Source organism: Rattus norvegicus, chromosome 17 (assembly GCF_021556685.1).
Source record: "Rattus norvegicus strain SHRSP/BbbUtx chromosome 17, alternate assembly SHRSP_T2T, whole genome shotgun sequence".
NCBI lineage: Eukaryota > Metazoa > Chordata > Mammalia > Rodentia > Muridae > Rattus > Rattus norvegicus.
In genome coordinates, this window is record NC_141550.1 from 24135837 (window position 1) to 24158545 (window position 22709).

At 41.1% G+C, this 22709-nt stretch overlaps 1 pseudogene; it reads right to left on the reverse strand.

Moving 5' to 3' along the window:
• Positions 1–10980: 10980 nt before the first annotated feature.
• LOC134482796 (prefoldin subunit 1-like) lies at positions 10981–22360 on the reverse strand (annotated as a pseudogene).
• Positions 22361–22709: the final 349 nt, after the last annotated feature.

Below are 22709 nucleotides of genomic sequence, written 5' to 3' on the forward strand. Positions count from 1 at the left end.
GAGGAAATTTTAAAATAATACAACATTGAGGCTTTGGAATGGTTATTAGTGATTAGTCGTATGCATGGCTTCAATGATAAAGAGCAAGGAGGAAAGGATGAAATATAGAATGTGAAATTTAGAAAGAAAACAATAGCTTAAAGTTACAACCAAAGCATATGCTAAGAGAGAAGTCATAATTGTTAAGGAGATGGGTATGACTGAGGAGAAGTTTTCTGCTTTGCACTGGAATGAAACAAGGGTGCTCTCAGGGCCAGAAACAACGTAAAAAGGAAGGGATCCTGTGTTCTTCATCATAGTTTCAGAGAGCTACTGTGGCTAAACAGCATATAATGGGGAAATCCCTTCAAGGATGCTGTGAGAGGCCCCGTGAAGCTGTGAATGTGAGTCCTGGGTTGCAGTGGAGACTCTGAGATGCTGGAGATGCCAGCCCTGTGAGACATCTGTAGGGGAGAATTGTGCATAAGGAGGGGACCCAGCTCATGGGAGAGAGATATACTGTAGTCATCAAAGCTGGAAGAGACAAGCTGTCTAAGCCTTTTAAAATTAAAGCTCCAGATACCAGATATAGAGCTACAGGATTTAGGGTTTACTCTGCAGAATTTTGTTCTTGCATTATGGCAGTATTTCCACACTATGTCTCCATCTCTTACTTTTGAAATGGTAATGTATACTCTTGCCATCATGTGTTAAAAATATGTAATTTTCTTTGACTGTACAAGAATTCACAGTTGTGAAATTGACCTAAGTCTTAAAAGAGAGTGGCCTTTGAACTTCTGTTAAAAACTATGTGGACCATTTTTTTTGTATGTGTGTGTGTGTGTGTGTGTGTGTGTGTGTGCGCATGTGTGTGTGTGTTTGTGTGTGTGTGTGTGTGTGTGTGTGTGTTGTGATATGGCTAGGAGCCTATGGAAGGGCAGAATGTGGTGGTTTGAATGACAAATGTCCTTCTTAGGCTCGTGTATTTAAATACTTGGTCTCTGCATGATGGTGCTGTTTGGAGAAGTTTTAGAACTTTCAGGATATGGAACCTTGCTAAAGGAAGTATGTCACTGGGCATGGACTTTGAGAATTTATAATCTTTTCATTCTACTTCCAGTTCACTATCTCTAATTCATGTTCCTGGTTGAAGCTCTGATCTTTTAGCTTCTTGTTCCAGCTGGATTCTCTTTCTCTGGAACTATAAGCAAAAGTAAATTCTCTTTTCTGTAAGTCACTTTGGTTATGGTATTTTATCATGGCAACAGAAAAGTAACTAGTACACTTTTCTTGCTGGGTGGGTTCTGGGATCCAAATCCATGATTATGGAGCAAATGCCCTTAACCACTGAGGCATCATTCCAACTCTGAGATTGTCAACATAGTTTTTCCCAAGACCCAAAATTTTGGCTTTGTTAATATCCATTGTATGTTTTCTGTTTTATGGAATTCATTATTGGATTTGTTTTGTTCCTTACTTTTGCCTTTCTTCTATTTGATCTCACTTTTTATTACCTCCGAAATCGGATCCATTGCCCATTTTCAGACTTCTCCACTAATATAAACATTTAACGCAAAAAAATTACTCTTGTAAAATTTAGTCTCTTCCCATATTTGTGTGTATTTTCATTATCTTTCCATTTCCCTGTCTTCTAATTTCTGTCATTTTTCTTTACTCATAAATTCCTTGGAAGCATGGCTTTAATTTCCAAATAAGTGCCTCTTGCTTCTTTAGTTAGGATTCTTTTGTTACTCATTTTAATCTCTCGTTGGTGTTGTGAAAGAACTGACAAATAGAGCATGTACTCTTTGACATGTGTTGAGATTTGATTTATGATGAATATGAAATGTATTTTTCAATGCTGGGTAGTATATAAATCCATGCTTGTTAGCTAAGCTGTTGAAGTGTCTTATACTTTTATGTTTTTGTTTGTTTGATTTAAGAAGTATTGACAGACTATTTTAAGATTAAAATATAATTACATTATTTCTCCTTTTCCATATTCCTCCCTCCAACTCCCCACCTATGATCTTTTCTGTCACCCATATCTCTTCTCAAATTCATAACATTCTTTTCTTTGTTATTATTAAATATGTAAATGCTTGAATATGTAAATACAACTTGGTCAGTCTCTTCAGTGTTACTTATATGCCCAGTCAGCACTGGATAACCAATTAGAGGGTTCAACCCTGGGGAAGACCATTTCTCTTGCTCTCAGCATTCTATAGTGGCCCATAGTTCTTTGTTTAGGGTGGAAACTCTTGAGATTTCCCCATCTGTGTTGACATGTCTATTGGCATTGTCCTTGTTTAGATCTACGTCCTATGTCTGAAGTACATGGACTTCAGCAGTAGGGACTTATCTTCAACTTTTGGGAGGCAACCAAGGGTAGCAACAATAACATGTGTATTGGGTGGGGGAGGCTCTTGAACAAACAAGATCATCAACTTGAAAGGAGGTCTCCGGTACTGGGATTCTGAATAAATGGAATATGCCTCTTGTTGGGAGAATTATCAGCCCATGTGGTAAAACTCCATTTAAAATATATACGATACAGGCATTTTAATTAAACTTAAAAAAATAATGTTTCCCTATAGCTTTTTCAAACATTCCTAATGCTATTTTCCCTTCCCCTAGTCTTTCCTCTGAATGACCTGCCCTTCTGCTCCCCAGTTAAAGTTACCTTGTTTCCCCTTTCCTTTCAAAGTACCTGAGCCCTGCTAGCCTCCTGTACAGAGCCCAACCACCCTATCATAGCTCCTTTCTTCTTTCCTGGAGTCTGTGGTTATTCCAGGTCCTATACTCAGATCTAATTACTCAAATCTGGGCTCCACAAATAAAAGGGAATGTGGGGCTTTTATGTTTCTGAATCTGACTTACCTCATTTAGCCTATTTTCCAATTCTACCAATTCACCTGAAAATTTCATGATTTCGTTTTTCAAATTCTATTGTGGATGTATGACTGCACTTTCATAATCTATTAGTTGAAGGATATTTAGTTTTTTCCCATTACCGAAATACTTTGAATACAGAAGGAATGAACATGGCTGAACAAGTGTCTGTAAAGTGGGATAGAGAGTCCTTTGGGTACATGCCAAGGACTCATAGAGCTGAGTCATATGATAGATGCATTTTTAGTTGTTAGAGAATTACCCACACTGCTTTCCATAGTGTCTGCATCATTCTGCAAGCACATCACAGTGAATGAGGGTTCCATTTCCCCATATCCTCACCAGCACTTATTGTTAGCTGTTTTCTTAATGCTAGCCATTCTGAGTGAGTTAAGATAAAATCTCAAACTAGTTTTTATTTTCATTTCTCTTATTGCTAAGGATGTTAAATACTTCCCCTGATATTTCTTAGTCATTTTTATCTTCTTTAGAGAACTTTCTGTTCAGATCTCTAGCTCATTCATATTATTAATTTCAAAGTTGAGTCACTTGTTTTCTTGACTCTCTGTTTATTAAGTTCTTTGCATATTCTGATGCTAATCCTCTCTTAGTTGTACAGTGAATACAAACATGCCCTCTCATGCTTTATTTTACTGACTGTTTCTTTTATTATACAGTACTTTTATTATACAGCACTTATTATTTTATGAGGTCCCATTTATCAATTGTTGGTCTAAATTTCTAGGTGATTGAAGTCCTGTTCAGAAAGTCCTTTCCTGAACCTGTACACGGTAAAGTAGAGAGCTGTATATGATTTCCTTTAGCACTTTGGGAATTTCAGTTTTCATATTGAAGGTTTTGATCCATTTAGAGTTGATATTTGTATAGGGCGATAGTTAAGGGTTTAATTACATCCTTCTACATGTGGGAGTGAGTTTTCCCAGCACCATTTGTTGAAGATGCTGTTTTTCCTCTGGTGTTTATTTTTGTCATCTTTGTCAAATATCAGATGTTTGTAATTATGTAATTGTTTGTGGGTCTTCTCTTTTGTTCCATTGATTTGCATGTCTGTTTTTGTATTATGCTGTTTTTATTACTATAGTTCTATAATATAGTGTGGGATCTGGAATGGTAGGATCCCTAGCATTGCTGTTATTTGGGGTCTTTTGTGCTTCTGTATGAATTTTAGGATCCTTATGTCTAACTCTGGGAAGAAATGTCACAGGAATTTTGATTGGGATAGAAATGAATCTATATACTGTTTTTGGTAGGATGTTATTTTTCCAACATTAATTCTACCAATTCTTGAGCAACCTTTTACCTTTAGGTGATTTCCTCAGTCTCTTTCTCCAAAAATAAATTTAATTAATTAATTAATCAATTATTTATTTATTGTGTATGAGTGTTATTCTTCTGTGTATTTAAGGGGATCATATATATACCTGATGTCTGCAGAAGCAAGAAGAGGACATCAGATTTCCTGGAACTGGAGCTGAAGATAGTTGCAGATTGCCTTGTGGGAACTGGGAATCGAACCTGGATCCTCTGAAAGAGCAGCCAATGCTCATAACTACCGCTGAGCCATCTCTTCAGCTCCTGTTTATAAGTTTTAAGTTTCCATCATGGAGATTTCCCATGTCCTTGCCTAGGTTTATTCCCAGATATTATTTTTGAAGCTGTTATATTTCTATGATCTTTTTTAGCATGTTTGTTATTAGTATGTCAAAATGCCACTGAATTTGTAAGGTGATTTTGTGTTATTCTGCTTTGGTAGAAATAGTGACCATTTCTAGAAAATCTGGTGGAATTTTTGATATGTCTTATGCATAACATCCTATCATCTGCAAGTAGAAACATTTTGCTTCTCTTCCCATTAATATCTATTTAAGTTTCCTCTCTTGTCTCACTGCTTTAGCTAGGGCTTCAAGCACTGTATTGAAAATGAATGGTGAGCTGGAGAGATGGCTCAGTGGTTAAGAGCACTGATTGCTCTTCCAGAGGTCCTGAGTTCAAATCCCAGCAACCACATGGTGGCTCATGACCATCTGTAATGGGATCTGATGACCTCTTCCAGTGTGTCTGAAAACAGCTACAGTGTACTCACATGCATTAAATAAATAAATAAATAAATAAATAAATAAATAAATAAATAAATAAATAAAAACAAATAAATGTTAAAAAAATAGGAAGAAAACGAATGGTGACAAGGGCCAACCCTGTCTCATTTCTTATTTTAGTGGAATTACTTCAAGTTTTAAGTCCACTTAGGATGATGTTGGCTGAAGGTTGTCACAGGTAGCCTTGACTGTGTTCAGATATGTTCCCACTCTCCCTAGATCTTTTCTTATGAAAGTAGGCTGAGTTTTATTAAACATTTTCTTTTGCATCTATTGAGATGATCATCTAATTTTTGTTCTTACATTCATATATATGATTTCTTACATTTATTGACATCTGCATTGAGCCATTTCTGCATCTCTGGGACAAAGTGGACTTGGTTGTCCTGCACAATCTGTTTGGTATATACCTGTACTCCGATTTTTGTGAAGGGATTTACATATGTTTTCACCAGAAATGGTGGCCTGTAGTAGTTTGTTGTCATGTCTTTACTTGGTTTTGGCATTAGAGTAATACTGGCTTTGTAGCAGTTTGGAAGCACACTTTCTATGTCTAATGTTTTGACTAATTTAAGTAGTATTGGTTGTAGCTGTTCTTCGAATGTCTGGTAGAATTCTGCTGAAACTCCATCTGAACCTCCCCCCTCCCCGCCCCTGAAGTAGGAGAAAGTGAACTACAGTCCACACATGCGTGTGGGCAGACCTCATGTTTTTATATAAGTTCAGAAGGTGGTGGTGGTAGTGAGCTATGTGGCTTATCTCACCCACCATGCCCTTGTACAGACCCATGCGAAGAGGTTGGTAATTAACACTGATTACAGCTACACACAAAGCAGCCTCCGGATTCCTGAAAACCAGCTTAGACAACTGTCCATTGGTATTCACACATCAAAAGTATTCTCTGTAGTCAAACCAGAGTGAGCCTGATGACATCGTGTTGCTAGGTGACCTCTAAAGTTGGCGAGGAATGCAAGTGGAACAAATTGAGTTTATAAGTGTGCTCCAGTTTTCCCCATTTCCTGCTTCCAGGATTATTTATTTGCTCTTTGGGTCTTACTGGTGCCTCCAACAAGTCTCTTTGTTTCTTTTCATTATCTGGACCATAATCTGTGGAATCCCTATGTCTTCATTCCTAGAATCCTCTTATAAAGTAGTAGCCCCAGTTTCTATGAAGGGCAGGTAATGGGGCTTCTGGAGGATAACCAAAATCATGGTTGTTGAAGTCCCTTCTGCAGAATGGCATAGCATGTATGCAAACCTTCCACATATTTGAATTATTATATCACCTAACACAATGCATCATTTCATTGCTTTGCTGGATAATTTAGGGAAAATTAAGACTGTATATTGATATAGCTAGCTTAACTTTTTATTATTTATTGATTGACTTATTTGTGTGTGCATACACAGTGGGTCTGTATACACATCTGCATGCATTGAGCCATCTTGCTGGCTAGCTCTTTAATTGTTTTAATTTCAGACAGAGGCTTGCTATATAAATTAGCTTGGCATAGGATTCATAATTCTTGTATCTTAGCCTTTTGAGGGCTGAGTTTTGTAGGTGTACATGACCACACTAAGGTACAGGTGTTGCCTTTTTTGGTCTTAGTTTTATCTTGAATATTTTCAACCGTTGTGCTTGAATATATAGATAAGCATTTACCAGTTTGGGGGTGCACTGTTGTAATCCTCTTGAAGACTTAGAGCTCAGAGGTAACAAATCCATCTGTGTGCCAACCATTCTCAGATATTTCCAGCCAGATCTTTGTTGAATTTCTCATTCAATTCTTCTACTTGAAGGTTCAGTGTGTTCTATAATTTCCGAGCCATCTCTCCAGGTCCCATGCTCATTTCTTAAGCAAGCCCCTAGAGCAACCATCCGAGCTGAGGAGGACATTAGGGATTTTTACCATTCTGGATTATGTTATTTTTGTGTTAACATGTAACTTCCACTCACCAAGAACTTGAGTTTCCAGAACTTACAATTTTGAAAATGAAAGTGATCCTCCATGTAATTCTTCAATTAAATCCTGTCCCACTAATGAATGGGCTTACACTGAGTCAGGGGTACATTATTAGAGGCCATATATGAGATATAGAGAAGAACCATCTACTATCAGTGATAGAGAGAAGAAAATATCCCATCTCCCAGAACATTCACTGACACTCACCCTTAGTGATATATGATCATACCATGCTCTCACCATGTAGTCTACACACTCTGAGAGCAAGTCATCATGATTTTTTTTAGGTCTTTTGGCTCTTTACTCCCTCATTTAAAGTAGCAGGGCATGGGGTAGTGTTCAGAGACTCATCCACTACCTTTGGGGCTGAGGCTATCAAGTAAAGGTGACTTCTAAGATTTCTCACCTTCCCAGGCTCCCGCCTAGCAACCTCTGTCTCCCCAGCTTTCAGAGTCCTATCTGGAATTCCTATCAATTCCTTTCTTCCCAGAACTTGCCCTGGGGGATAAATATGTGGCCGAATGACCAGGACCCTTGTGGAGGCCTGCATCAGCTTTTGCCTTTATTTCTGGTCTTTCCCATCTCTCTACCTGAGTTAACAAAGCTGACATTTCAGCTCAGCTGCTGCCTTGCAACCACTGTTACAAGTCACAAGCTTTATGGGCTTCAGTAGGCTCAGTCTGCTGAAATACAAAACCCTGGCTCTTGAAGTCAGAGCCTTTGTCTTCCGTGAGCCAGTTCTGAGGTTCAAGCCTTGAGTCAGATCCAGCTCCTTTTCCTTGTGTTTTGCTATAGCCCTGACATTCCAGAAGGCAAAGGGTGCTAATGTTTTGAGGAATGTTTAGGAGTGGTAGTGAGGCAGGGGAGGGGAGGACAAGGTGACCAGAAAGTGTGAAGTCAAAGTGCCCAGAGCACAATGACATAATAGTCCACAGCACACTAGAGCTTCATTTTCATAGAACTGGTCGTTTTTGCCCTATGTCTGAGACTTTGTGCTTCTTTAGCCATGGTCTGTCTTTACAGAGTTTCAAATATTGGTTTATATAATTTTTCTTATTTACATTTTTAGCCCATGAAATAACTATAGAAGCTAATGAAATAACTATATGTATCTATAATACTTTATTGCAAAGCATATGTGAAGATGGTCTTAACCATAGCAAAGAAAATTCTAGATCTATCTTAAGGGTATGAAGATCATAGTCAGTAACCAATCACACAAATTTTAACAAAGTACAGAAATTAAAGAAAATCTTGAATGCTCCTCCCTGTCAAGGCAGAGAAAGCACATGTAGGCGAAGAAACGTGGTCCTGTCTTCTCTTTTGGGCTGATGGTTTTATTTTCTGATCCTAAAGCTATTAAACCATGGAACTTTCAGAGAAAAGACGAGATGAGATTAGAAACATTCAGAGGTGCATGGCTGTAGACAGGCTAAGTTCACCACATGACCACACAGGGCCTCCTGGGAAAGAGTAAGCCATCTGCCTACTCAAAGTCTTTTCCCTAGGCACAGGGGAATCCATCAGGTCAAACACACACTCTGGAGGTTTAAAACCCTGCTCCTGTGCACCTCCTTTCCCAAGCTTCACGTCAGATTTGCAACTGTGGGGAACAGACAGAAGCTGTCATAGCAGGAAGGCTCCCAGTCACGATAGGCTGGGGATGAGCACAGGAACGGAGGGAAGACAGGAATGGAGTGGGGCAGCGTCGGCCATCTGTTCTATGTACCTGTGGGTGTGCATCCTGAAACTGACCAGTTGTAGATAGGGAAAATTTATGTCGGTACTGGACATGCACAGACAATTTTTCTTCTTGATATTTTTCTACTTGATGGCCTCTAAGCACTGCTTACATAGCAAATGTGCTGTGTTAGATATTTCAAGGCAGCTAGAGATGAGGTAAGGCACGTGGGACGCTACAGTTCAATACATTGGTCCAACTTTGCTTCTTTCTTTCCATAATAGTTGAGCATGGGCTCTAGAACACAAGGTTGGATCCGGTGTTTCCAAGGTGACAACGTACACAAGTCACTGGTCTGATTTCAGTGTGTACATTTGCATCCTACTGTCCTCTTCCTCAAGGCCTCAGCAACTCAAGACAAGAGCTGACATTTCAGAATCAGTCAAAAAGTGAATTATGGAAGACCCCAGAGACTGTGTGAATGACGTCACTTGGGGGCTTGTGTGCCTGGTGTCATAAGGAGTCTAAGAAAGACACTTGAAGGGATTACAAGCGCCAAACCCAGAGATGCTTCAGACAGTTGTTTGAGTCTTTATCTGGATGTCCGTTTTTAATAGTTTCCAAGTCTGTCAGTGGGAACATCGTAAATGGGTTGAGTGTGATCTATACACAGGGCGAGAGGTAAACAGAGGGCTAAGAGGCATTCAGTAGAGTCTGCCCTGGTCTTCATTGCATGAACTACTGCAAGGTTGTGAACTCAAGCTTGAATGAGCTCAAGCCTGGTGGTACTACTATGTTTGTTTCTTCTCAAAGTAAACATTACTGGCCCCCTCTGTCAGAATACATGCACCAGCTTGTAGTCCTGGATCCTGGGTATCCCAAAGGCATGGGCACCATGTTCATGGTGACTATCTTTTACTGCTTCAATTCATTGCAGAAAGAGCCAAGACACAAAGACAGTCTCCTTCATAACAACCTGCTCTTGTGGGAACTGGTGTAGTCTCATGAGAGAGCAAGATTTCACTCTAGGACAAGTCTTAACCCCCAATTACTATCTCTTTAATGGCCTGCCTCCCAGCATGGCTACAGAAGCAATCACACGTTGGCACACATTTGGAGAGAACAGACTGTATTCAAACCATAACAGGTGTCCAAGTGGAAAAGGTTGCTACCTCATTTCCCCAAGCACTTGCCACTTGACCCCGAACCCCAGCATCAGTGTCTATGAGCAACGTTCTTCATGTGGTGATGAGATGGAAAGCCAAGCAGGATGCAGAGAAATAAATAGTAAGGAGTAGGGCTCAGTCTACGGTTTGGGCTTCTGTATAGAGCTCTACTACAGACACAGAGAAACCAACGGGCTGAGCAAAGGTCAGAGGACGTTCAGGATCTTCCCATGTCTGCCATTGCTCAGTTCCTTATCTTCCAGGAAAGCACCCAGGTCTGAACCAGAGACAGCCAAAGTCAACCCTGAATCACTTCTTGTCTTTCATTCCCAGTACCCTAACCCTGGACTCAATGTAGGAAAATTGAGAAGCAAAACAAACCCATCAGACACAAGAGGTACTCAAGAATGTGTAGGTGTGTGTGTGTGTGAGTTTGGGTGTTTGTGTGTGTATGGGGGGTGCTGGGGATCGGAAGTCATCTCGCCATGCTCACATGACAAGCGCCTTACTATGGAGCCATCTCCTCAGCCCAAAAATTGTAGCCAAATATCACTGGGTATCATACTCCCACCTTCGTTCCCTCTGTAGCTTCCTCATCTCTGTCTACATTAAATATCATTTGTCATCCACCTTCCAGAAAACAATAACTGTAGAGAAATCTAGCATGTTCAGATTTGTCCCATTGAGTCACTGAAACCATATTGAATACAGCTTTGCTTTCCTTCCTTCCTTCCTTCCTTCCTTCCTCCCTCCCTCCCTCCCTCCCTCCCTCCCTCCCTTCCTCCCTCCCTCCCTCCCTCCCTCCCTTCCTTCCTCCCTCCCTCCCTCCCTCCCTCCCTCCCTTCCTTCCTTCCTTCCTTCATTCCTTCCTTCCTTCCTTCCTTCCTTCCTCAGGGCAAGACATAGCTTTTTATTGGTCTAACCTGGTCTAATCTACATGCCTAGTGACAGGCTTGGGCAGCATTCTCCATCAGTCCTCCAGTCTTCCCTCTGTTGAGAGCTCCTGGCTTGCCCCAGAAAGGGAGAGTGTCCTGGGCAGGGGCTGGCAGACATTCCTTTGGGATCTGAAGGGGCTCAGGGTGACAGATAGGACGGCTTGGCAGAGGGAGGGCAGTGCCCTGCACAGCCCCTGCCTTGACAGGATGGGAGGGATCAGAAGGGAAGAACTTACCCTGCAGCTCCTACTGTGCCCTTCGTGCCACCAGCATCTCTCTAATGCTGTCCTAAGATTCCTTAACACTTCATCCTCCAGGTAGGATGACTTCTGCTCCAGCTCTTTAATTTTTTTCTCCTGCTATTTTCTGTTTTTTTTCTGACATCTGGTTATGAATTACTTCCTTGGACTGTAAAATAAACATTCTCCCTATGCCTTCATACATGTTAGTTTTATCTACCAGCGTCATAATTTCCATGTCCATAAGGTGTGCATGTTTTTACGTTCAGTCTAGCTGTTCAGTCTGTCTGCAGGTTTCACCTTCTATTGAGTATCAATAACTTTGGCTTGAAGCTCTGTGAAGGCATTCTTAACTCCAGATCCAGGAGGCAGCCATATTGGATCTCTCTCTCTCTCTCTCTCTCTCTCTCTCTCTCTCTCTCTCTCTCTTCCTCCCTTCTTTCCTGCCTTTCTTTCTTTCTTTCTTTCTTTCTTTCTTTCTTTCTTTCTTTCTTTCTTTCTTTCTTTCTTTCTTTCTTTCCTTCCTTCCTTCCTTCCTTCCTTCTTTCCTTTCCTTTTTCCTTCCTTCCCTCCTTTCTTCCTTCCTTCCCTCCTTTCTTCCTTCCTTCCCTCCTTTCTTCCTTCCTTCCTTCCTTTCTTTATTTCTTTCTTGGAGACAGGGTCTCTGTTAGCTTTGGGTGTCCTGGAACTTGCTATGTAAGCCAGGCTGGCCTCAAACTCACAGAGATCCACCTGCCCCAGCCTCCGGAGTACCTAAACTAATGGCATGTATCAACATGTCCAACAACACTGATTTTCAATGAGTCATTCACTAAAATTAAAAAGTAGAAAGAAATACACATGGAAAAGCTTTGTTCCCATACCATTCATTAAGCACCATTTTTTTGTGTTTTTTTTGTTTTGTTTTGTTTTTCCTTGTGAGGAGACTCAGTGTTTATTTTGGCTTCCAGAGATAGTCTGTGGAGAAGTTACTCTGATCCCAAATTTTTTTCCTGGAAGACTGAAGAAATTCAAAGATCATCTAGATAATTTTCAACCTTAATCTCCTATTGGCACATTCACTGACGTGAAGCAGGTCCTTTAAAACAAAAACAAACCCCGATGCATGTACAATAATCTTAATAGGGGCCAGAGAAGAAAGTCACCACTCCCCTCAGAGACAAGTGCCCCCAGACGCTCAGAGGCACACATAGTGGGAATCTATTTATTGACCCCAGTGTCTTTCCCCTTCTATGATTACGAGCATTTTGACAACAGATTCTTACTACAGGGTCCATGGAACATATGAGGCAGTCAGTCAGTAAATGTTCAGAGAGTGCAGGCATCCGTTGGGATCTGGGTGGGGGGAAGGGGGAGCAGAGACTAACCCAAGAACACACATCTATGTAAAAAAGCCAGTGCGAGTCTCAGGACCTGGTGAGACTTACAGTCCTGAGCCTCTGGAGTGCTGAGTCTTCTCGGGATATAGAAGGAAATCAGAAGAAAGATGAGCTTTATCCTAAAGCACAGAAAGCTGATGAGGAAGGACGTTGAGATCCACTGTAGGTGGGAGTAGATAAATTGCCCAAACAGAGGGTTACAGGATGTTGCAAAGGCAAGTGAGAACCTGCTGTCCGAACACAGAGTGCTCAGGGGAAGGTTGGTTAAATGTTTAGAGGTACCGTGTGCTGCCACACACATCAGAAGAAGGGTTGGAACATTATTTCTAGGATAGCGGAAGAAAACAGAGACTTCCAAGCCTGGGAATGCTTATGACAGACAGGCAATCTGATAAACCAGAGGTCCAGACACTGGCTAGGTAAGTGCTAGTTGGCAAGTACTGCATCCATTTTGTGGAAATCACTGGGGATGGGTGTCGTGCTGAGAATGAGAGAGGAAAAAAATGTATCTATAAGCATTGTGAGGTCAGGTATAGTGGGGTGGCCTAGGAGGCTGAGGCAGGCTGCAAATTGGAAGTCAGCCCTGGACTCTGTGACTCTGTGTCAAAGGCATGAGAGAGAGAGACAGAGAGAGAGAGAGAGAGAGAGAGAGAGAGACAGACAGACAGACAGACAGAGAGAGACACAAGAGAGACAAGAGACAGAATGAGAGAGACAAGAGACAGAGAGACAAAAGACAGAAAGAAACAGGAGAGAAGAGACACACACACACATAGACACACACAGAGAGCCTCTCATAAACACCTACACCACACACACACACACACACACACACACACACACACACACACACACCCCACAGGGAATGCATTGAAAAATATTTAATTTTTTTTCACTCTCATCTACTTGCCACCAAATGGTGCCCTTGTTTTCTGAATGCGTGCTATGTGCAAGGCCCAGCATCTTTCACAGATCCATTGGATACATAATTGAATGCACCAAACATCAAGCAAACATATCATCTTTGGGATTTCCCTAACTAGAAGCTTCCTCCAAGTTCAAACCACATTGATGGTCATATCCTTTCTATGTAAGTTCCACCTACTAACAAATTGCCACTGGAGCTATGAGTCCTATTTATCTGATCTTTACAAATAGTATTTATTTATTTATTTATTTATTTATTTATTTATTTATTTATTTATTTATTTATTCAATGCTCTCAAGATCAGGTTTGGTGGTCATTTGTTCTCAAGGGAGAGCAGCATTGTCCTGCTGTCTGTCTGCCTTCCTTTCTTGGGTCTGACTGGATCACAGTTGTAATAACTCCTATGACTTTTTCCCTCCCTGATTGAGACTTTCTAGACTCATTTGCTCATAAATCCTGCGCTCCTTTTGGAACTCGTGGTTTGTAAAAGATGGATGGCTGATGTCACACCTGCTATCTCCCAAGTCTACCCTCCATGGTGCTCATAATGCTAGGCAACCAGGACACAACAGAAGCCACAGAGAGGAATGGAAGGATGTACTTGTTAACAAAGAAATTTTAGTTGCCTTGCAGTGATGTCAATGGTAGCCCAGGGAACTAGCTTCTTGGCTTTTCTTCAGAGTTCCTCATAGTCCACTCCATTGGGTACTAAACTAAGAAACTTCCAGATGTACCCCCCTCTCCATGCCTTCTTTATTCTATCCTAGAAAACACACACACACACATACACACACACACACACACACACACACACACACACACACGCACGCACGCACGCATGCACGCACACACGCACGCACACACACATGCAAGCACCCCATAAATATGTGCTCATATGCCTGTAGCATTTGGTTATCTATAGCAGAAAGTGGAAATTGCCCCAGAACATGACACGATTTAAAGAACAGTTAAAACAAAACAAAACAAAAAACAAAACCTGGATAAGGCTAAACAAAAACAAGAAAGAAGAAAGGGAGAAGAAACGCTCCCTGTTAATCAAATCCTTCATTTCCCCTAGAGCAAGCTGTTCTTAATTATGTTCAACAGACACAACAACAGGCCATAAGCTTGTCCAAACAGCTGGAGGAAGACCTGGGCTGAAGGTGAACTTGGCTTCCCTACTTAATTCCCATGTTTGTTCTCCTGGTTCGTGGTGGGGATGGTTTTTGAAATGTGGGCTCCTGGGCCTGTTGGGACCACAACAAAGACTCATTTCCCATAGCTGTGTTTTGTTTGTGTGTTTTTTTTTTTCCTTTTCTATTGGTGTCCTTTTGCAGCTCAATATTCCAGCCAGCCTTTCAGTGGGCTCTTCCGGATCTGTCATCTAGCCTATTTTCCCAATCGTTGACTGTGGAGAGCCTGGCATCTCCCCAAGTTCATTCTGCGCTCCACAAACCTGAGGAATTTGTCTCCAGCTGCAGAATTAAGGGTGTTCATCTCTGAACCTGTCTCTTAACTACAGATTTGCGAACAGAAAATAAAACTTCTTCCTGCAACGCCCCCCCCCCCCCATCATCTTTCCCTGCCTATCCTCACTCTGGTTACCAATCTAATTACATTTTCTGGTTTCCTTGTCTCTACATATCTGGCCTTTTATGTTAACAGGATACAAATGCATGTAAAGCAGGGCAGCCATTTAAAATAAATGTCTCTGCCTGTTTACAAGATCCTTTCCAGCAAGGTTAAGCTCCTCCCTTCCTCTTTTCTATCACACATCTTTATCTCTCGTTGTAACCACAATCCAATGGCAATATGGGAAAAAATACCCACACATTTCATAATTTGGGTTTATTTAATTTCCCATCATCTGCTTTTTATGTTTCTTTCAACAGGCATTTTATCATCCCCTAGGATCTGAGACATTTTCCTGTACAAATATGTATCTAAGTCACTAACTTCTTCATTCTGTTTTCTGTTTGAGTAGGCTTTGTTTTCTGGTGGATCGCCTCCCCCAACCCCAACTTTCAACTTATAAATTAGCAATAACAATATGCTATTTATTCAACTTTAAATCAAGAAAGCTGTTGTATCTACTCTTGATAAACCTCTCATATGTGTGAATCATCATACTTCTCTCTCTCTCTCTCTCTAATAATGTTTTTTTTTTTCGTTTTTATTTTTTATTTATTTATTTATTTATTTTATTAACTTGAGTATTTCTTATATACATTTCGAGTGTTATTCCCTTTCCCGGTTTCCGGGCAAACATCCCCCTCCCCCTCCCCTTCCTTATGGGTGTTCCCTTCCCAACCCTCCCCCCATTGCCGCCCTCCCCCCATAGACTAGTTCACTGGGGGTTCAGTCTTAGCAGGACCCAGGGCTTCCCCTTCCACTGGTGCTCTTACTAGGATATTCATTGCTACCTATGGGGTCAGAGTCCAGGGTCAGTCCATGTATAGTCTTTAGGTAGTGGCTTAGTCCCTGGAAGCTCTGGTTGCTTGGCATTGTTGTACTTTTGGGGTCTCGAGCCCCTTCAAGCTCTTCCAGTTCTTTCTCTGATTCCTTCAATAGGGGACCTATTCTCAGTTCAGTGGTTTGCTGCTGGCATTCGCCTCTATATTTGCTGTATTCTGGCTGTGTCTCTCAGGAGCGATCTACATCCGGCTCCTGTCGGTCTGCACTTCTTTGCTTCATCCATCTTGTCTAATTGGGTGGCTGTATATGTATGGGCCACATGTGGGGCAGGCTCTGAATGGGTGTTCCTTCAGTCTCTGTTTTAATCTTTGCCTCTCCCTTCCCTGCCAAGGGTATTCTTTTTCCTCATTTAAAGAAGGAGTGAAGCATTCACATTTTGATCATCCGTCTTGAGTTTCGTTTGTTCTAGGGATCTAGGGTAATTCAAGCATTTGGGCTAATAGCCACTTATCAATGAGTGCATACCATGTATGTCTTTCTGTGATTGGGTTAGCTCACTCAGGATGATATTTTCCAGTTCCAACCATTTGCCTACGAATTTCATAAACTCGTTGTTTTTGATAGCTGAGTAATATTCCATTGTGTAGATGTACCACATTTTCTGTATCCATTCCTCTGTTGAAGGGCATCTGGGTTCTTTCCATTTTCTGGCTATTATAAATAAGGCTGCGATGAACATAGTGGAGCACGTGTCTCTTTTATATGTTGAGGCATCTTTTGGGTATATGCCCAAGAGAGGTATAGCTGGATCCTCAGGCAGTTCAATGTCCAATTTTCTGAGGAACCTCCAGACTGATTTCCAGAATGGTTTTACCAGTCTGCAATCCCACCAACAATGGAGGAGTGTTCCTCTTTCTCCACATCCTCGCCACCATCTGCTGTCACCTGAGTTTTGGATCTTAGCCAATCGCACTGGTGTGAGGTGAAATCTCAGGGTTGTTTTGATTTGCATTTCCCTTATGACTAAAGATGTTGAACATTTCTTTAGGTGTTTCTCAGCCATTCGGCATTCCTCAGCTGTGAATTCTTTGTTTAGCTCTGAACCCCATTTTTTAATAGGGTTATTTGTTTCCCTGCGGTCTAACTTCTTGAGTTCTTTGTATATTTTGGATATAAGGCCTCTATCTGTTGTAGGATTGGTAAAGATCTTTTCCCAATCTGTTGGTTGCCGTTTTGTCCTAACCACAGTGTCCTTTGCCTTACAGAAGCTTTGCAGTTTTATGAGATCCCATTTGTCGATTCTTGATCTTAGAGCATAAGCCATTGGTGTTTTGTTCAGGAAATTTTTTCCAGTGCCCATGTGTTCCAGATGCTTCCCTAGTTTTTCTTCTATTAGTTTGAGTGTGTCTGGTTTGATGTGGAGGTCCTTGATCCACTTGGACTTAAGCTTTGTACAGGGTGATAGGCATGGATCGATCTGCATTCTTCTACATGTTGCCCTCCAGTTGAACCAGCACCATTTGCTGAAAATGCTATCTTTTTGCCATTGGATGGTTTTGGCTCCTTTGTCAAAAATCAAGTGACCATAGGTGTGTGGGTTCATTTCTGGGTCTTCAATTCTATTCCATTGGTCTATCTGTCTGTCTCTGTACCAATACCATGCAGTTTTTATCACTATTGCTCTGTAATACTGCTTGAGTTCAGGGATAGTGATTCCCCCCGAAGTCCTTTTATTGTTGAGGATAGCTTTAGCTATCCTGGGTTTTTTGTTATTCCAGATGAATTTGCAAATTGTTCTGTCTAACTCTTTGAAGAATTGGATTGGTATTTTGATGGGGATTGCATTGAATCTGTAGATTGCTTTTGGTAAAATGGCCATTTTTACTATATTAATCCTGCCAATCCATGAGCATGGGAGATCTTTCCATCTTCTGAGGTCTTCTTCAATTTCTTTCCTCAGTGTCTTGAAGTTCTTATTGTACAGATCTTTTACTTGCTTGGTTAAAGTCACACCGAGGTACTTTATATTATTTGGGTCTATTATGAAGGGTGTCGTTTCCCTAATTTCTTTCTTGGCTTGTTTCTCTTTTGTATAGAGGAAGGCAACTGATTTATTTGAGTTAATTTTATACCCAGCCACTTTGCTGAAGTTGTTTATCAGCTTTAGTAGTTCTCTGGTGGAACTTTTAGGATCACTTAAATATACTATCATGTCATCTGCAAATAGTGATATTTTGACCTCTTCTTTTCCAATCTGTATCCCTTTGATCTCCTCTTGTTGTCTGATTGCTCTGGCTAGAACTTCAAGAACTATATTGAATAAGTAGGGAGAGAGTGGGCAGCCTTGTCTAGTCCCTGATTTTAGTGGGATTGCTTCAAGTTTCTCTCCATTTAGTTTAATGTTAGCAACTGGTTTGCTGTATATGGCTTTTACTATGTTTAGGTATGGGCCTTGAATTCCTATTCTTTCCAGGACTTTTATCATGAAGGGGTGTTGAATTTTGTCAAATGCTTTCTCAGCATCTAATGAAATGATCATGTGGTTCTGTTCTTTCACTTTGTTTATATAATGGATCACGTTGATGGTTTTCCGTATATTAAACCATCCCTGCATGCCTGGGATGAAGCCTACTTGATCATGGTGGATGATTGTTTTGATGTGCTCTTGAATTCGGTTTGCCAGAATTTTATTGAGTATTTTTGCGTCGATATTCATAAGGGAAATTGGTCTGAAGTTCTCTTTCTTTGTTGTGTCTTTGTGTGGTTTAGGTATAAGAGTAATTGTGGCTTCGTAGAAGGAATTCGGTAGTGCTCCATCTGTTTCAATTTTGTGGAATAGTTTGGATAATATTGGTATGAGGTCTTCTATGAAGGTTTGATAGAATTCTGCACTAAACCCGTCTGGACCTGGGCTCTTTTTGGTTGGGAGACCTTTAATGACTGCTTCTATTTCCTTAGGAGTTATGGGGTTGTTTAACTGGTTTATCTGTTCCTGATTTAACTTTGATACCTGGTATCTGTCTAGGAAATTGTCCATTTCCTGAAGATTTTCAAATTTTGTTGAATATAGGTTTTTATAGTAAGATCTGATGATTTTTTGAATTTCCTCCGAATCTGTAGTTATGTCTCCCTTTTCATTTCTGATTTTGTTAATTTGGACACACTCTCTGTGTCCTCTCGTTAGTCTGGCTAAGGGTTTATCTATCTTGTTGATTTTCTCAAAGAACCAACTTTTGGTTCTGTTGATTCTTTCTATGGCCCTTTTTGTTTCTACTTGGTTGATTTCAGCTCTGAGTTTGATTATTTCCTGCCTTCTACTCCTCCTGGGTGTATTTGCTTCTTTTTGTTCTAGAGCTTTTAGGTGTGCTGTCAAGCTGCTGACATATGCTCTTTCCTGTTTCTTTCTGCAGGCACTCAGCGCTATGAGTTTTCCTCTTAGCACAGCTTTCATTGTGTCCCATAAGTTTGAGTATGTTGTATCTTCATTTTCATTAAATTCTAAAAAGTTTTTAATTTCTTTCTTTATTTCTTCCTTGACCAGGTTATCATTGAGTAGAGCATTGTTCAATTTCCACGTATATGTGGGCATTCTTCCCTTATTGTTATTGAAGACCAGTTTTAGGCCGTGGTGGTCCGATAGCACGCATGGGATTATTTATCTATCTTTCTCTACCTGTTGAGGCCCGTTTTTTGACCAATTATATGGTCAATTTTGGAGAAAGTACCATGAGGAGCTGAGAAGAAGGTATATCCTTTTGCTTTAGGATAGAATGTTCTATAAATATCCGTTAAGTCCATTTGGCTCATGACTTCTCTTAGTCTGTCTACATCACTGTTTAATTTCTGTTTCCATGATCTGTCCATTGATGAGAGTGGGGTGTTGAAATCTCCCACTATTATTGTGTGAGGTGCAATGTGTGTTTTGAGCTTTAGTAAGGTTTCTTTTACGTATGTAGGTGCCCTTGTATTTGGGGCATAGATATTTAGGATTGAGAGTTCATCTTGGTTGATTTTTCCATTGATGAATATGAAGTGTCCTTCCTTATCTTTTTTGATGACTTTTAGTTGGAAATTGATTTTATTTGATATTAGAATGGCTACTCCAGCTTGCTTCTTCTGACCATTTGCTTGGAAAGTTGTTTTCCAGCCTTTCACTCTGAGGTAGTGTCTGTCTTTGTCTCTGAGGTGTGTTTCCTGTAGGCAGCAGAAAGCAGGGTCCTCGTTGCGTATCCAGTTTGTTAATCTATGTCTTTTTATTGGGGAGTTGAGGCCATTGATATTGAGAGATATTAAGGAATAGTGATTATTGCTTCCCGTTATATTCATATTTGGATGTCAGGTTATGTTTGTGTGCTTTCATTCTCTTTGTTTTGTTGCCAAGACGATTAGTTTCTTGCTTCTTCTAGGGTATAGCTTGCCTCCTTATGTTGGGCTTTACCATTTATTATCCTTTGTAGTGCTGGATTTGTAGAAAGATATTGTGTAAATTTGGTTTTGTCATGGAATATCTTGGTTTCTCCATCAATGTTAATTGAGAGTTTTGCTGGATACAGTAACCTGGGCTGGCATTTGTGTTCTCTTAGGGTCTGTATAACATCAGTCCAGGATCTTCTGGCCTTCATAGTTTCTGGCGAGAAGTCTGGTGTGATTCTGATAGGTCTCCCTTTATATGTTACTTGACCTTTTTCCCTTACTGCTTTTAATATTCTTTCTTTATTTTGTGCGTTTGGTGTTTTGACAATTATGTGACGGGAGGTGTTTCTTTTCTGGTCCAATCTATTTGGAGTTCTGTAGGCTTCTTGTATGTCTATGGGTATCTCTTTTTTTAGGTTAGGGAAGTTTTCTTCTATGATTTTGTTGAAGATATTTACTGGTCCTTTGAGCTGGGAGTCTTCACTCTCTTCTATACCTATTATCCTTAGGTTTGATCTTCTCATTGAGTCCTGGATTTCCTGTATGTTTTGGACCAGTAGCTTTTTCCGCTTTACATTATCTTTGACAGTTGAGTCAATGATTTCTATGGCATCGTCTGCTCCTGAGATTCTCTCTTCCATCTCTTGTATTCTGTTGGTGAAGCTTGTATCTACAGCTCCTTGTCTCTTCTTTTGGTTTTCTATATCCAGGGTTGTTTCCATGTGTTCTTTCTTGATTGCTTCTATTTCCACTTTTAATTCCTTCAACTGTTTGATTGTGTTTTCCTGGAATTCTTTCAGGGATTTTTGCGATTCCTCTCTGTAGGCTTTTACTTGTTTATTAATGTTTTCCTGTGCTTCCCTAAGTGTGTTCATGTCTTTCTTGAAGTCCTCCAGCATCATGATCAAATATGATTTTGAAACTAGATCTTGCTTTTCTGGTGTGTTTGGATATTCCATGTTTGTTTTGGTGGGAGAATTGGGCTCCGATGATGGCATGTAGTCTTGGTTTCTGTTGCTTGGGTTCCTGCGCTTGCCTCTCGCCATCAGATTATCTCTAGTGTTACTTTGTTCTGCTATTTCTGACAGTGGCTAGACTGTCCTATAAGCCTGTGTGTCAGGAGTGCTGTAGACCTGTTTTCCTCTCTTTCAGTCAGTTATGGGGACAGAGTGTTCTGCTTTCGGGTGTGTAGTTTTTCCTCTCTACAGGTCTTCAGCTGTTCCTGTGGGCCTGTGTCTTGAGTTCACCAGGCAGCTTTCTTGCAGCAGAAAATTTGGTCTTACCTGTGGTCCCAAGGCTCAGGTTTGCTCGTGGGGTGCTGCCCAGGGGCTCTCTGCAGCGGCAGCAACCAGGAAGACCTGTGCTGCCCCTTCCGGGAGCTTCAGTGCACCAGGGTTCCAGATGGTCTTTGGCTTTTTCCTCTGGCGTCCGAGATGTGTGTGCAGGGAGCAGTCTCTTCTGGTTTCCCAGGCTTGTCTATCTCTCTGAAGGTTTAGCTCTCCCTCCCACGGGATTTGGGTGCAGAGAACTGTTTATCTGGTCTGTTTCCTTCAGGTTCCGGCGGTGTCTCATGCGCAGGGGTCCTGCTGCTCCTGGGCCCTCCCCCATGGGAGCCCAGAGGCCTTATACAGTTTCCTCTTGGGCCAGGGATGTGGGCAGGGGTGAGCAGTGTTGGTGGTCTCTTCTGCTCTGCAGCCTCAGGAGTGCCCACCTCACCAGGCGGTTGGGTCTCTCTCTCACCGGGTCTGGGAGCAGAGAGCTGCTCTAATAATGTTTTTAACAGCAGGCCTTATGCTTTGTTAAGATAGGATTTTTGTTTGCGTTTATCTCTGATAGAGTTTTCACTGTGAAATTTCTCCCTTAGCAATCCTGAGATGGCATTTTTTTTCCTCATTATTTTGATTGGCTGAACAGGTTCTCAATTGTTGCTCTATTAAAGACCTACTAGAAATTAATAATGAGAGTAGTTGCAAATTTCTCCCTAATATTTTTTCAATCTTCCACTGATTGAACACTGTTCTGCACAGATGCCGAGTCCATTAAAAAGCTCTTTCACTTCGGTGTAAACAGTGTCTATTAATAGAAGGGATGCTAAGTCTGTGGCTTGCGGCCACAGCCTCTGTGATAGTATTCAGTCTATCTGCCTCTTATCCTGCATTAGTGAGGGGATATTGGGCAATGTGTTTTGACTCTACCTTGGTGACGAGGAAGGCAGCTGCATGGAGAGGCAGGCTGATGGAGAGGATGTTCATACTGATCATTTAATTATAGATAAGGCATCTCCAAAGAGGCACTGGGTCTGAGTTAAAGTCTCTCTATTCATTGTCTTCAGGTTAGTCATTGTGACCCGACACTTGTGCTGGGACAGTCCCAGCTATGGCTGCATACCTGTGCTTTTAAAGGCATGGTGTATGAGTGAGCTATCATATTGCTCAGGTGAGCCCCACACTAAGAACCAATGCTGTACCCAGGATGGTGAGGACTGAAAGTCTGTCCTTCATCCCCTTCCTCTCCCTTAAGGAACATCATGAGTTTGGGAGAAACGCGTTAGGTTCAACAATCAATTTAAGAAAGGTTGATTGCAGCCATATCTATAAAGGG